This window comes from Lissotriton vulgaris, chromosome 9 (genome assembly GCF_964263255.1).
Source record: "Lissotriton vulgaris chromosome 9, aLisVul1.2, whole genome shotgun sequence".
NCBI lineage: Eukaryota > Metazoa > Chordata > Amphibia > Caudata > Salamandridae > Lissotriton > Lissotriton vulgaris.
Window position 1 is genome coordinate 900,996,403 of NC_141697.1, and position 14,426 is coordinate 901,010,828.

Consider the following 14,426-nt stretch of genomic DNA (forward strand, 5'->3'; position numbering starts at 1 on the left):
GGAGCGATCAAGAACGGCATGGCACGCCAATGCAAGCAATTTTTAAACAGAAGCACAAGCTAAACATCTTTCATGATGTCACCTAAGCAGTTCTTTAAATGGGCCAATACTCACAGGTACTGAGCACCGGCACATCTTACTGTTACAGCTCTGAGTACTGGCATGTCTCCACTGACCAGGAGAGTACCGGTACTCATAAAAGATAAGGTCACCGATGCTAGTGCTGCTACGCTCGAGGGTATCAGATCGGAGCAGATCTGTAGGGTGTTCAAATGACCAAAGCGCCTCCCTAGCTCTTACCCGAGTCACTGCTGAACCATTCAGCAGGGGCTCATTCACGTTATGCAAGGGATGCCCGGGTGTTGAAAAGGTCACTGTCCTGCCGTGTTTGATTGACAAAGTAGGGCCTGAATGGGCCTTGCTCTATCACATTCACGCTGTCCTTGCTGTGAAGTAACAAAGAATAATCCCAAGTGAACCTTTTTTGTGTGTATCGGTCTGTTGCATGTGTGTGGAGCTCCGACCAGGAAGAGAATAGGAACACTCTCAGGAGGTAGTTGCAAAGAAATGCGTGGAATGCTTGTGTGTGTGCGCATGTCTGCTTGTTTCTGCGTGTATATGTGTGCGCACTCTAGACTATATAGGTATTGCGCCAAATACAACCAAGTAAGAACTATGAAAGTAAGGAGCTGCAAATATTGCAAAACAAGGAAAGATTAACATATTGGGTTTGGCCTTAATTTTGTGTAATGACTTAACAAGTTTGGTTTATATTGAAACATTACTCGCATGTTTTGATATGTCCTGCAACTGGTGTAGAACTCATGATTAATGCTACTATTAGAAAGTCTCTCTTGTTCTGAGGCACACTGAACTTTGTCCTGAATAATGCTGTTGATGGTTTACATTCATTTAAACGCTCTTTCTATTATGATTTAGGGCCTGTTCCCAGCAGATCTTCACACCACCCTCTATTAGCATATCCAGATGTTAATCTGCAGATATGGGAAGTTTGAAACTATCAACGGAAATGTAAGGGCAGTATAAATAGTCGATAGACATGTCTATCACAATGTTTCGGCCTGCCTCCAGCCCCGCCCCTATCTCAATTTAATGAGTACTTCCACTTATTTTTCCCCATTTAACACATGCACTTAAGTATTGACACTATGGCACCTCTAGGGCACAAGGCATTGTAAAACGTTGAGAGGTCAGATTGGCCACAGTTGTTCTTTGCCCTCTTGCCAAATGAAAGAAGAGTGCCCATAAAAATGTATCTGTGTACCTCACCGAGGTGCCCCTTGGTGACTAAACTACACTTCCCTGTGCACCGTTCACCTACAGGCAAATAGGCGTAATAATATAAGACAGGGGTGACAGGAAACAGTGGCGATCGTTTTCTACTGCCACTACCAAGCAAATAAGGAAGGCCCCCACAAGACATCTTTGAATCTCATTGCACTGCACCCCAGTAAAGGAAAGGCACAGCGCTTTGTTTTATGTAAATGAATGTATTAACATGTAGGAATGCAAGTCATTAAAGTTATTGAAAAGATACATGCCCTGTTAAAAGTGATTTTTGAGTAAAATTATGTTGTTCCCATGCGTTCCATGTCGGCTCCTGGAACACAGATTTTGTGGGAGGGGGGAACTGCCACTGCAAGTAAGAGCGACTCCAGTAGCAAATTCATTGTTTTGGGCCTTGACAGTCTAGTGAGACTGTAGACCAGAATCTCTTCATTCTTAACATGAGCGACCACACCATTTGGCCTCTCTCAACTTCCTCCAAAGCATCAATCCACAACAACAATAAAAAAAATCAAGCATCCCTACCCTCTTACAACTAGCAAAGAAGCATCACCCAACCTCATCCATAACCACACCCACACTTCCCTTTACCACTCTCATGCTCAATATCTCAGACTGCATAAATAACGCCTAAGATATCTGATCTTTTCATTCGAGTCCAAATCCTTCCAGATCACATGGGCACTGCTTCAAGTCCTAGACATTTGTATGTTATATTAATGTACTCGAGGTGTTGTGGTCTTTCGCTTCCACTGAACTAATTATTAACACATGAAATCAATTATTTGTAGATGAAAGAAAGCTCAGGACTGGAAACAGTGTCCTTATTGACCTGGAGTGAAGTGGTCACCCTACCTGTGACTTAGAGTTTTTCTGCTTCACCCCATCTCACTCCCTCATCATTCCATATTTTACAGTGTTCCAGCATGACGTCACAATCATCGACCTACCTAGTTCACAAAAACAAAATATATATATACACCCCCACCACACTGGTGGGGCCTTGACTCATACTAAAAAAAATTATAATTTTGGTCACCATCATACACTAACCTGGTCTCAGGTGAATGCTCATCACCAACCTCACTTCTACCTACTATACCCCATCTGCTTTCATCCTAATTCCCTGGCCCTATTTTTTACAAAAACGCCACTGATTGATTGCAACCTTGTCTCCTCAAAAACCATCTCAAATCCACCAGCTGCTACACTGAAGACTTAAATCTAATTACTCACTGACACCTATGTACCCACACACAATCCTGAGAGCAAGTAGGATCTAATCCCAGAAGTAACCCACACCCTGTCCTGCTTACAGCCACTCACTCCTGTGAATTGTTCTTTATACCATTTCATAACATCTTGAAAAAGGCAGCAAAAAGGAAAACCCAAATCCTTGATTAACATCCTTTTCTTTCTAGTATCCTTCTATGCCACATCACTCCATAAACCCATCAAGCCTCTTTCAACTGCCCAGGCATCATACCAAAGTCTCTCAAACATTTTAGTAAGACAACTTATTTCCCAAACATTAAACTTCACTCTCTGACTGCTCTAAATCCAGAACAACCAACAGCTAGCACTTCATAGATATCTTGCATTTGACCAGTTGCTGGGGAAGATGCCATCAGTGTACCTAAATCTAACTTTGAGCCACATTAACAAATACAGCCCTATTACTCAACTACCTTACCTGTGTATGGTCACTGAGCATATTATTCCTGCAACTCCATCAAAACAATGGTCACTACGATTTTATAGCACCTGTCCAACCACCTTGTTTGTGCCTACAGCAGCGTGTAAAATGCAAAAAGGCAAGTAGTCAATGCCACTCTGAATACCTCCGACAAGGATAACACCTGCTTTCTGGGCCCCTTTGACACGGTTGATCACCATGTCATATTTGCAACTCCTTCTGTCTGCATGGGTATTACCCAAACACTCGAAAAATACACAGTTGATCCAACTTCCCTTTTTGCCAACAACAGATGTAAGTCTTGGTTCCCGAATTCCCCAAGGCCATTTTCTTACCCTAATCTATTTTCGTAGAGTTCACACAGAACCCTGGGAAGCTTTGCACTAGATAATAAACTACTACATAAATGTATGCAAGGAAAGACCTATATCTCAATGTAGTCTTAAATAGTCCTTGTACTATCCCCCTATCGTGTATTTTTAAAAATCTTTCTCAAATTTTAGACAACTTTGGCGAAGTTCATTCGAACAAATGGTTGCAAATTCCAGCCACACAACAAAAAGTGACTTAATAAAATGCGGCAACAGACCCTTTTCACTACGTTATCTAATGGAATTGGATATCTTATCTTTGATTGATCGTTGCTGATAGCAAGATTCGACCAAGATGCACAGAATTATTAAACATAGGCCCTGAAGAAGCGACTATTCGCAAAACACACATAGGCTTGGCTGTCAATCATTTATGAACGTTTTGTGAAAAATTGGAAAATATAACTGAAGAATCTGTTTGAAAATAAAGGACTTATATGCATCTCCGAATGGATATATGTGCTTTTCTCCGAACATGAACTACAGTTCCAGAACAGTTGAATAAAAGCAGTTTACCTGCAATTCAACAATTTTGGTCATACTGAAATCAAGAGGATTCCAGGCGAGTTTGCCATTAAAAGTAAACCCCAGACAGGTTGGTAATAGCACAAGCCTACTACAACAGATTAAACCCTTTTTAGGTTTCGCTGGGGAACGGAGCTGTAAGCTCCGCCTCCAGAGAAATCTGTAGTTTCTAGTATGGGTGACTTGAACACGCCCCTCTGCTTCATTGGCTAGCTCCATAAATGGAGGCTAGCCATTGGAACAGAGAGGCGTCCGTCATGGCTGGACCAGATTCGGGGGCGTTCCTGAGAATCTTTGGCTTTTGGCTACGTCATGATACGTCAGCCAAAAGCCGGGAACGCCCCCGAATCTGGTCCGGCCGGGCCGTGCTTGCTGCTGTCCTGCCTTACTCTGTGTCCCTCCTCCTGCCGTCCCCCCTCCCCCCCTCCTCGCTGTCCTGTGCACGATTCCCGCCTCCCTCCCGCCGGCCGTCCATGTCCCCTTCCCCTCCCACAGAAGCAAAACAACCCTTGTGTCCCATTGTCTTTGCAGCATAATTTTTAAAAATACATGTATAAATCCTCCCGCTGTCCGTGCAACGTTCCCGCCCCCCTCCCGCTGTAAACACGCCCCCCGAATCTGAAAAAATTCAGGAGTTGCCGGCCGCCATTTTTTTTGGGTCCCACGACGGAAGATTAGTCACCCGGCTCACGGCAGACAATGGAGTTTGCTCGGCCTGCCCTGCTCCCTCCACCCCGCCACCCTCTCCTCACACTGGCTCTCCTAACCCGGGCTGCTGCAGGCACAGTCACCCGGCTCACGGCAGACAATGGAGTTGCGCGGCCTGCCCTGTAAGCCCCGCCGCGACCCGAGCCGCCCTGCCAGCGAGGCTCGCATCGCCCTTGCCCAGCTGCAGCCCCCCCCCCCCCATGAACCCCGCAGCGTGTGAATACAGCTGCGGTACGAGCCGCGCTTCCCGCCTCCCTCCCGCCGTTCGTGTCCTCTCCCGCCCCCCCCCCCCTGTCCTCGTAGGTGCTTGTTTCAATCGAGCCACTCTGCCCCCTCCCTGGCTCTTCTACGGCCTTTCATTCCCCTGGTCGAATTGTAAGCATTCTCCCCTCCTCCGTGGATGGATGTTTACTACTGTCTTCTAAATGCAGAAAAGCCCATCAACGCCTCATCGAACAGTGAGGTATGGGGGGGGAGGGAGGATTAGGACTCCTGGGGTTAGAGGAGAGTGAGAGAGTCAGAGCGCTGGCGAGAGAGAGAGCGCAAGAGAGGGTGAGAGAGACAGGGACGAAGGAGACAGTGGGAGGGAGGGGGGAAAGGCAGAGAAAAAAACGAAAGAGAGGGAGAACAGTCAGGTTAAAAAGGCAGCTAGAGGGTAGCAAGAGGGGGGTGACAAGTGGAGAGAGAATAAAAAGTAGAAAAAGAGGGAGGAGAGGTCGGTAGAGGAGAAAGAGGGGCATGGCAATACAGAGTTAAAAGAGAATGTTGATGTAGGAACATAGAGAGATAGCGACAGTATAGATAAAAGAGAAGAGACGGGCGAGGGGAGAAGCAAGTATAAGGAAGAGAAAAAGGAAGGATAAGAGAAAAAACAGAGTCCTAAAGAGATAGGGAAGAGACAGAAAGAGGGGCAGCAAAGTAGCAGTGGATGGGGGGGGAGGGGGAGGGGTAAAGAGAAGGAAAGAGAGAAAGTGAGAGAGGAGGAGGGACAGAAGGGAGAGGTGGCTTAGCAGCGAGCACCAGACAGGAATGAGGAGTTGGGGGAAGGGAGATGGCCCGTGGACTTGATTTCCCTGTTAAAACTTTAGACAGACTCGCCCTGCGGACTGCTCGGGCTCCGGCCTCTACCTACTCTTGCACTATTTTTATCCTTCGCCTTTGACCGTCTCCTGCCATCTGACTCGGCGCCCAGGCTCTTGACTCACCTCTTCTGGGCGCTGGACTGCATGAAGATGGCGTCGCCTGCAGGGGGCAGCACCTCGAACCCTGGACCGGCCGACAGGGGGGCCCTACTGCTGCTGCTACTAGGTGAGCGACCCCACACCTCGCGTCTGCACGTGTGCCGGGGACGGGGCAGGCTGTCAGTCACGGGGCAGGCCCGCGCCAAGTCAATCACTCCGGGCTGTAGGGCTGTCTCTGAGAAAACGCTGCCAGTGCCTGACTACCTCAGCTGTCTAGAAACTCAGTGGTTAATTTGTAAAATAAAAAGTGCCGGGGCTCTCATCAGGAGACAGCGCTAACCGTACAAATGTGCAGGTGTAATCTGCCTCCCGACTAGAGCCCCAGCACTCGTTATTCTGGAGAGGACTTGGCCAAATGGCTAGAAGCTGCCTATTTCGGAGCTGGAGAACCGGGCTCGAGTCTCGGCGTGCCTCAATGTCCAGGGGAAATCATGCGACATAATCGCCGGTGCTGAGCACCTGCTCAAATTAAACACTTGGCAGAATGGACTGCCTCTTCCTGGAAGAAGTCTAACATGCAATCGACTGTTCCATCCCTACCGGCTTCGCTTTTCAGGCAGTGACATGACTTTACTCCAGCCCTGCCCCTGACAGCTCCTCTGGCCCCTTCTGGCGCGAGACTGACCCTGTGCCAACCCTACTGCGCAACAGAGGCAGTCTGACGTGGTTCGCCGCGCTTTTACAACACTGTCTTGCTGTGTGTGGACTGTTGCAGGTCAGCATGTGCTATGTGTGTCAATGTTCCCTCGCACTATATTGCCGGGTGGGATTCGAACCTGCGGTCAGCTGGCGATGTGTGTGCAGGCACAGATTCGCCGAGCTTGGCACTTCATGGAAGCTTGCCTGGCAGTTTAAGTTTGGTGATATTTCTTGGGGTGAGTGGGCTGCGCACCACACCCCCCGCTCATGCTTATCGTGGGATAGGGTAAGGCGCTTGCAGGATGTGGGTGAAGTGCAGGCAGGCCGGTTAGTGTCAGCCACACTCGCTTAGAGGGACGGCGGCCCCTCCACAGCTCAGAGGCTGTCACTGGTAAGAGGTGTCAGTCACAGCACACGTGCCCTAAAAGGACACACTCTGCCAGCCGCGGATGGGCACGCCGAGTAGGGGGAGCCAGGGTACTGCAGCTCCACGGGGTGTGTTTATCCATACATAGGGGATTGTGCATGAGCGTTAGAGAAAAGCCATGTCTGAAGAGAGCATTGCATGTATGCTGGAAGAAGTGTATGTACATGCTAGTGTGTGTGTACCCGTTTAGGTATATAACAATGTGTGCGTGCTTCCGTTTATTCGAGAATTGTGTGACATGCGAGCGTGTGTGTGTGTTTAAAACACTGTGCATTGTTATGATCAGCTAAATGGGAGATTATTAGGGTTACTGAATTTCTATTAAGGTAGGCAGATTGTGTTATTTCAAAAGGTTTTCCAAAGTATTGGGACATACTGAAATTCTTTGTTTTCTCTTCCTTTGCATTGAAACTTTGGGCAATTGAATCAGCATCTGTATGATGATCACAGAAATCGACTTTGCGTGTAGGGAACAACTTACTGATTCAGTTACTTTCAGGCCATGGATAAAGGTAAAGCAGAATCATGTTTTCTTTTCAGAAATATGGGTTCTCACAAATGCATTTTGGGTGCCCTAAATAGCACTGTGTGGATGTACAAAGCATCAAGGAAGAATTGTCCAAGTTGATGTTTCGGAATACCACTAAAATAGTGTATTTTATTTTTGTTTGGTCCACAGAGAGGCATAATTCATAAGTGCGTTTTCTTTTTTGATTTAATTGTTGTTCACATTGTACAGAATTCGAGTGAATGTAAATCATATTTGACCTTTTGGTGGTCTTCTTATCCTGTTTCTTATTTCAAATATGTCTGGTTAACAATAGTCCTAGTGTGTAAATAAGTATTACTAGCAGGACATATGGAGACTTCCCATGCTTTAGTCATTTTTAGGTTTCGCCTGGCGTTTACTGCGCAAGCAGTATCGCGCAGGCGAAAACTTTTGTAAACAAGTATGGAGCTTTCTCCCGCCTCTGTCTTCCATTGGATAGCTCCATAAATGGAGGCTAGCCATTGGAAGACAGATCTGCCCGTCATTGTCGGAGCTCCTGGGTGTGTGTGTGTGTGTGTGTGACTGTTCCAGGGTGTGTGTGTGTGTGTGTGTATGTGACTGCTCCAGAGTGTGTGTGTGTGTGTGTATGTATGTATGTGACTGCTCCAGTGTGTGTGTGACTGCTCCAGTGTGTGTGTGTGTGTGACTACTCCAGTGGGTGTGTGTATGTGACTGCTCTGGTTGTGTGTGTGTGGGGGGCTCTGGGTGTGTGTGTGTGTGGCTCTGGGTGTGGCTGGCACTGGGTGTGTGTGGCTGGCTCTGGGTGTGTGGGGCTGGCTATGGGTGTGTGTGTGTGGCTCTGGGTGTGTGTGTGTGTGTGTGTGTGTGTGTGTGTGGTAGTAATTGCTGTCTGCTGAGCTCGTCCGTAGGGTACAGTAGTTCTCACATTTGCGAGATATTAAGCTATTGGCAATGTAAATGACAATGCCATTTATTTATCTGTTTTCAAAACCAACACATAAGTACACATTTTGTCATTTACAATGCCAATAGCTCTAACTTCTCCAAAGGCGAAACCGTTGCATTGTAAATGCTTGTTCCTCATGACTTCTTCAACACAGTTCAATCACTTGTGCTCTTGCCCATTTGGTTTGCGGGGTCTGGAGGCCAAAAGCTCTGCTTGCGGACCTCCTGGAGTCCATCCTGACCTCTCCACATCCTCAAAAAGCTCTTATCAATGATCGTGCATTGCCTAATCACTGGCCAGCACGAGAAGGTCCACATTCCTCTCATCATACATAATTTAAACAGACCCCGCACTTACAGTGTCCACAAACTTCAAATCACTTGACAAGGTCACACTAAACAGTAACCCAGAACAGCTGAAAAACATTCCTGATCGCACCCAGGTCACGAACTTGATGAAACCAGAGACCTAGGAAAAGATGGCAGGAAACCTAAAGTCTCTCTTCTCTAGTCATACCAGCCCATATCATATTGTGTCTCTAACAAATGTCTGCGGTTTGTAAATACATTATTTTTCAGACTATTTTACACCAGGGCCTTTGTAAATGCCAAGCCATCTCACAGGGTCCTTAATCTGGCAGCACATACTCAATTTACTATGTACAATACATCAAACAAAAGGAATACCATATAATGACATTCTGGGCGATGATACAACCCCAAAAAAGGAAAGAGGGTGTTCATGTACTTGGCTGCCAAGCTAGTAACTCATTTTTTTACAGATATTGTGGACAGAACAAACTCGAGTTAAGCATCCAGTATCGTCAACTATGTTCACAGCACAGACCCCTAGATCGGGTGGGCGGGGGGGGGGGGTGTTAAAAAGCTGGTGCCTCATTAAAACAACCACTAATGCATTATTAGGTTTAAAGAGTTGGCAACATACACCATAGGTTGAGAAAATGCAATGGTCTGCACAAAACTGTTCCCAAACAGTTCCATTTCAACAGGTCCACCAGCACTCAAGACAAATGAGAGGGTGTGCAAATGGCAGAGCCACAAGCCCAAGTCTCCTCCCAGTTTTGTTCTGTGACTGTAAATATATGGCGTGGGGGGCAGGAATGACCATATTGATTTATCAAGAGTAAAAAGCACAAACCAATACTCTAATACAAAATGCATGGACACAAAAAATGACTACCCATGAATACAATTACATACACAATGTAACCAAAGCAGACACAATGTAACCAAAGCAGAAGACCAATACAGCCCTTCCCATGCGAAACCAACAACTAACAGTAACTGTATGATAGTGGAACATTTAGCAGTGCCAAGAGGCCATGAAATGACAAAACACACTGGACAAAAAAAGTGTTAACATAACAAACCTTAGATTATTTGCTTGGGTATATGCTGGGAATTGAAGGTAACTAGTTAAATCCTGAAAGTGCCATAAATGACAAGTTTTTGAGGAATGTGCAGTGCACTAGTGGAAGTATGGTTCCATAGGTTTCTATAAAACGAGAATGTTAGTCTTTTTTTTGTTTTTGGATAGTAACTTTAATGTGCCTCACCTGATGTTTTTCAGTGGCATTATTAGGTTTTGTTAAATAGTTGGCATTTACAGATCTTAGAAAGAAGTTCACTTGTCGCTTTCTTAGTGAATGTATTTTCTATGATCTACTTAGAAAAGTGCCCTGGGTGTATCAGTACCCATCTTGTAACAGAAAAAAGGCTGCGCCCATCTTCTCTGGAGTTAAAGAGAGTGGGCTCAGAGTGTAGTTAAAGACCCTGCATACTTGGCACAGGAATAATAGCCAAAGTGCATGGATAAAGCCACTTCTTAGGCCAAGTGCCTGCTGAGCAGATGGGCACTGACACATCCAGGGCACTTTAAGTAGATCATAGAAATACATTCACTAAGAAATGTGTATATATTCTGTAAATGTGAGAATTTCAAATGGGAGGCTAAAAATTGAGTTAGTACCCCCCCAGACTGATTTGATGGAGCAATGCAAATGCATCAAACAGAATATACATAATATAGTACGACCAATGAGTAGCCTCAACTGAATCTAGAAAAGCTCCCACCTTCCCATAAAAATGACATTTTAGATTTTTTTTATATTTGTTTGTGAATTAAATAAAGTGTTTTAAAATGTGTGTATATGTTTGATGAATGTTTGCTTCTGCATTTCTTGGGTATTGCTTTGTGGTTCAAATAATCGAAAATGCTTATCCTGGGCCCCCGGATTCTAGTAATGAATCATTGGAGGTCCCTGGATTCCAGTGTTGATTGATTGACGTTCAACCAAAGTCAGAAGGTTAAGAAACACTGCACTAGAGAGAATTACATTTTGTGCAGATTCGTCAACCTGGGTCAAAACTATGAGGAAAACGATAATGCTTATCCTGGATGAAGCGAAAAGTAATGATTACACCAGTACCAACTTTCTATTCTTATTTTTACATGCTGTAGTTAGGATGAGGAACTTCATTGCTCTGGCTCCAAGTATTTAGATTACGCAAAAACGTGCTGTTCCACGCTTCATTCAGAGTTGTGGGTGGCACGTTTGCACAAGTGGTACCTCCACTGGATCTACCAGTGTAAATCGCCGACCCGGTGGGTCATCCGTCAAAGTTCCTCCCAGTCACAGCAATGGTTTCCCTGCTCTTTTGAGGGCAAGCGAACATCACTGACTTTTACTGCTCATTTCCAATACATCAGGCATGGAGAACATGGACTAGGAAAATATAGAAGGCCCATGTGCACAGGACAGGAAATAGATACCCTGCATATCAGGTGTCACTTATTTTTTATTTCAAGAAAAAAAAGCTCCTACTTCGGGAGTTTGTTTTATTAAAACAATAAAGTATGCCAATGAGCTCTTTACACTTGGGCCCACATGAAAACTTGACGTAATGGGAGGGAACTCACAGACAGTCTTAAATTGAGCTGTGTTTCCTAGTGCTCGGCACCGTCACTTAATTTTATGCACTTGTGGCAGTCTGCCACTTGGTGCAGCTGTCTGTCTAATTTAAAGATAGCACAGCAGGTATTTATTGATTCAATATACATTAATATGATAACACCTGCCTTCCAGATTATTGTTTTAGCTTAGGGGGTCCTGAAATCATCAGAATTGTCACATATGTAGAAGTTAGATGGTTAGGAGTTGTTAGTATTGTCACTGGCAGCGATGGGTGGGGCAATGCGTGGTGCAAGGTGCAGTGGGCTCTGACGAGGGCCCTGGCACTTCTTGTTTTACTAATTAAGCACCGGTGCTAGCTCAATGCCTATCAGATAATATTTGCGTGTGGGCACACATCGATTGCTCACTGTACATGATACCACAACTACTGTGTTTCATTTCTATCAAAATGCAAAAAATAGATCCATAAAGTGGCCAATAATAGATTGCTTTACTTTAAAAGGACTTGAGGAATAAAGGCAGGGGCGGGTGGTAGTACCATGAGCATAAAGAATTACAAAAGAAAATCTGTTTTAATGATCCAAATACTGTTCTATCTTAGTAAGGAAAACGTGGTTACTTTAAATGATGATCTTTTGATTGCGAGTCAAACTACACCAAGGCTGAAAGCAAACTAAAGGTGGTTTCAATCCTTGATGCTTTACAAAAATAAATAGACAAAAGTGACATTCCAACGGGCTGAACACATTTAATAAAATAAAAAAGCATTGACAGAGCTGCCGGGCCCTCATCAATGAAATAAACACATTGGATAGCTGCAAAAATATTTTGTTAGCCTCAAAAAGCACACATTGTCATGGTAGTCCCCAGTATTTTGCGTCCGATTTGCGCCTTGCAAAAGGGAGGAATGCCATCCTTTACATTGAAGTTATCCAATGGCTTTAGTTGGCTGGCGCATTGCGCCGTGTTGTATGTTGTAGTGGGCAGAAGAAACGTAAATGACAAGAACAGACCAACGGGGCAGAACGAAAGAAAACAAGCATATAATATATTTCATATCATGATTTGTAGAATTAAAAAGTACTGGCCAATGTCAGGCTAAAAAAGCTTACATACTAATCATGAGTGCTTCACCAAGCTACAGTAACAAACTGTGGTATGACTAACATTACAGGCACTTGCAATTTTAACACAAGTTGGCATCTCTGCTCATGGGCAAATCGGGAATGGTGACCGGACCCGAATAGGTGAAGATTTGACGTGTCGGAACAGGAAGGAGGATACTGCTTAACTCGACGAGTCGGGTCAACAAATAAATCGGGATAACAAGAATTCCCAAAACAAATACGCAACTCCACGCAAACTACAAACACTTTTTCAATGACTGCAGTGGGTTGTAAACAGCAACGGAGTCACTGCCTTTCAAAAGTTGTATTTCAGTTTGCATCTGCCATCAAGTAAGCAGACCAGGCAGAGAGGTATGCAACATGTGATTTATACAGTATATCGGAAGCACGCCGGATCCTGGGCACTTGTGTAACTTTGAAGGATCAGGTGTTGCGGGTCCTGCATTGAAGTGAATGACACTTCAAATTTTCACTGAGGAGGGCTGTGACATTCACTGTTTCACCCAAACAATGTCGTGCCTAGCAGAAATAGCAATGCTAATTGGGGAGGAGGTCTCCCGTACAGTATCCGCTATGCATCACCTTCTCTCGACCTGTACCACCAAGACTAATATTCCCTTCCTCACCCCAATCTTTTGCCACACCAAGGTAAGTGTATGTCCCCCCATCCATGATTTGTCCTCCAGGGTGATGTCCAGCAACTCGCACTCCCTGTCACAGGATCCACCATCCAGGGATTCCAGCCCACAGAGGTATTCTCGAGGATGCTGCATCGAACACCCTTCCTTCCCTGGTGCCACTGACAGTGATATGACTAATATCCCCCTCACCAAACACGTATATTTCTAGATTAAAAAACCCTCCTCCAATCCAGACTTCCACGATGACGTGCCGTATAATACGGCCGCCTTCTCTTCATGGTGCACCGCCCCAGGCCCACGGTCCTGTGTTGCAGTCCACCCCTCTGTCTATGATGGCAGGGTAGTACTGTTCGCCACCTCCCCCTCCCCCCCCCCCCTTGTGGTGTCGATATGTACACTGGGGCCTCTGTTCCGGTATGCCTGATACCCTCTTCCCTCAAGGAAGGCGGGGCCTTCTCGCCCACAGGGAGTGGGAGCTGGTAACCCTCCCTCCCAGCACCGGGCTCCCCTTTAGCGTCCCGCGCTCTTTTGCACTCACCGTGGTGTGTCTGAGCGGCGGCGGTAGCACGGGCTCTCCCGGGCCTCTCTGCACGGGCTGCCAGGACCCCGGCGGCAGAGATAGGGCTGCCCGCAGCTGCGCCTGATTCGAAGAAGCACAAAGGAGGGGTCACGGAAGGAGGCGGGCGGGGGGGGATAAATCTAAAGAAAAAAGAACCGGGGCCACGGTTACACACATAAAACGAAGGGGGAGGGATAAACAACTTAGGGATATTAACGGGATGGTGGTCCCAAGGGAGGTAGCAAGGGGGAGGAGTCGGAGGGTATGGGAGGAAATGTTGACTATAGAGTGCATTGAAGCAACACTAGTGGAAGGGAGGAGCAAGTACGCAAGGGAGGAGTCTTTGGGAGCAATACTAAAAGGAAGGCAGAGAGAACAGAGCACACAGACAGAAGCCAAATAATCGGTCAAAAACGGGCGGCGAGTCTAAGATGCAGCCAGAAACTGAAGTGGTATTGGTAATAGGGGAGGACAGGGACCCTTGAAAGTATTAAGGACTAACACAGGGATGGTGGGAAAGGCAGCACTATGGGTATGCAAGTTCATACATTCCCCCATTTGATAACAGCTTAGAAAACGAATAAGGGATCAACAAATCAGTAGGGATATAATTTGCCCATTTCCTCGCACTGACGTAAAGGAAGTTTCACACTAGAGGATAAACGAAGCAATTGTTTCTCACACCGATCTCGCGAATATTGGCATTTATGCAACCTTAAGGGGCCTGCCATTTCTACCAAGTAACACTATCTTGTGCTAATGATGGAGACAGTTATTTTGTATTAAAACCTA

The 14,426-nt window shown here is 45.8% G+C and overlaps 1 protein-coding gene across 5 annotated transcripts in view; it reads right to left on the bottom strand.

Annotated features, from left to right (window-relative positions):
* Positions 1-14,426, bottom strand: part of BICRA (BRD4 interacting chromatin remodeling complex associated protein) — a 593,087-nt gene that overhangs the window by 487,103 nt on the left and 91,558 nt on the right. For 4 of the 5 annotated variants that reach the window (XM_086938681.1, XM_086938679.1, XM_086938680.1 and 1 more), the window contains exon 1: positions 13,614-13,708. The exons of the other annotated variant lie outside the window; for it this stretch is intronic. The gene's annotated coding sequence lies outside the window, so the exon portion shown is untranslated. Of the gene's footprint in view, positions 1-13,613; positions 13,709-14,426 lie in introns of those variants that run through there. 5 annotated transcript variants of the gene reach the window in all.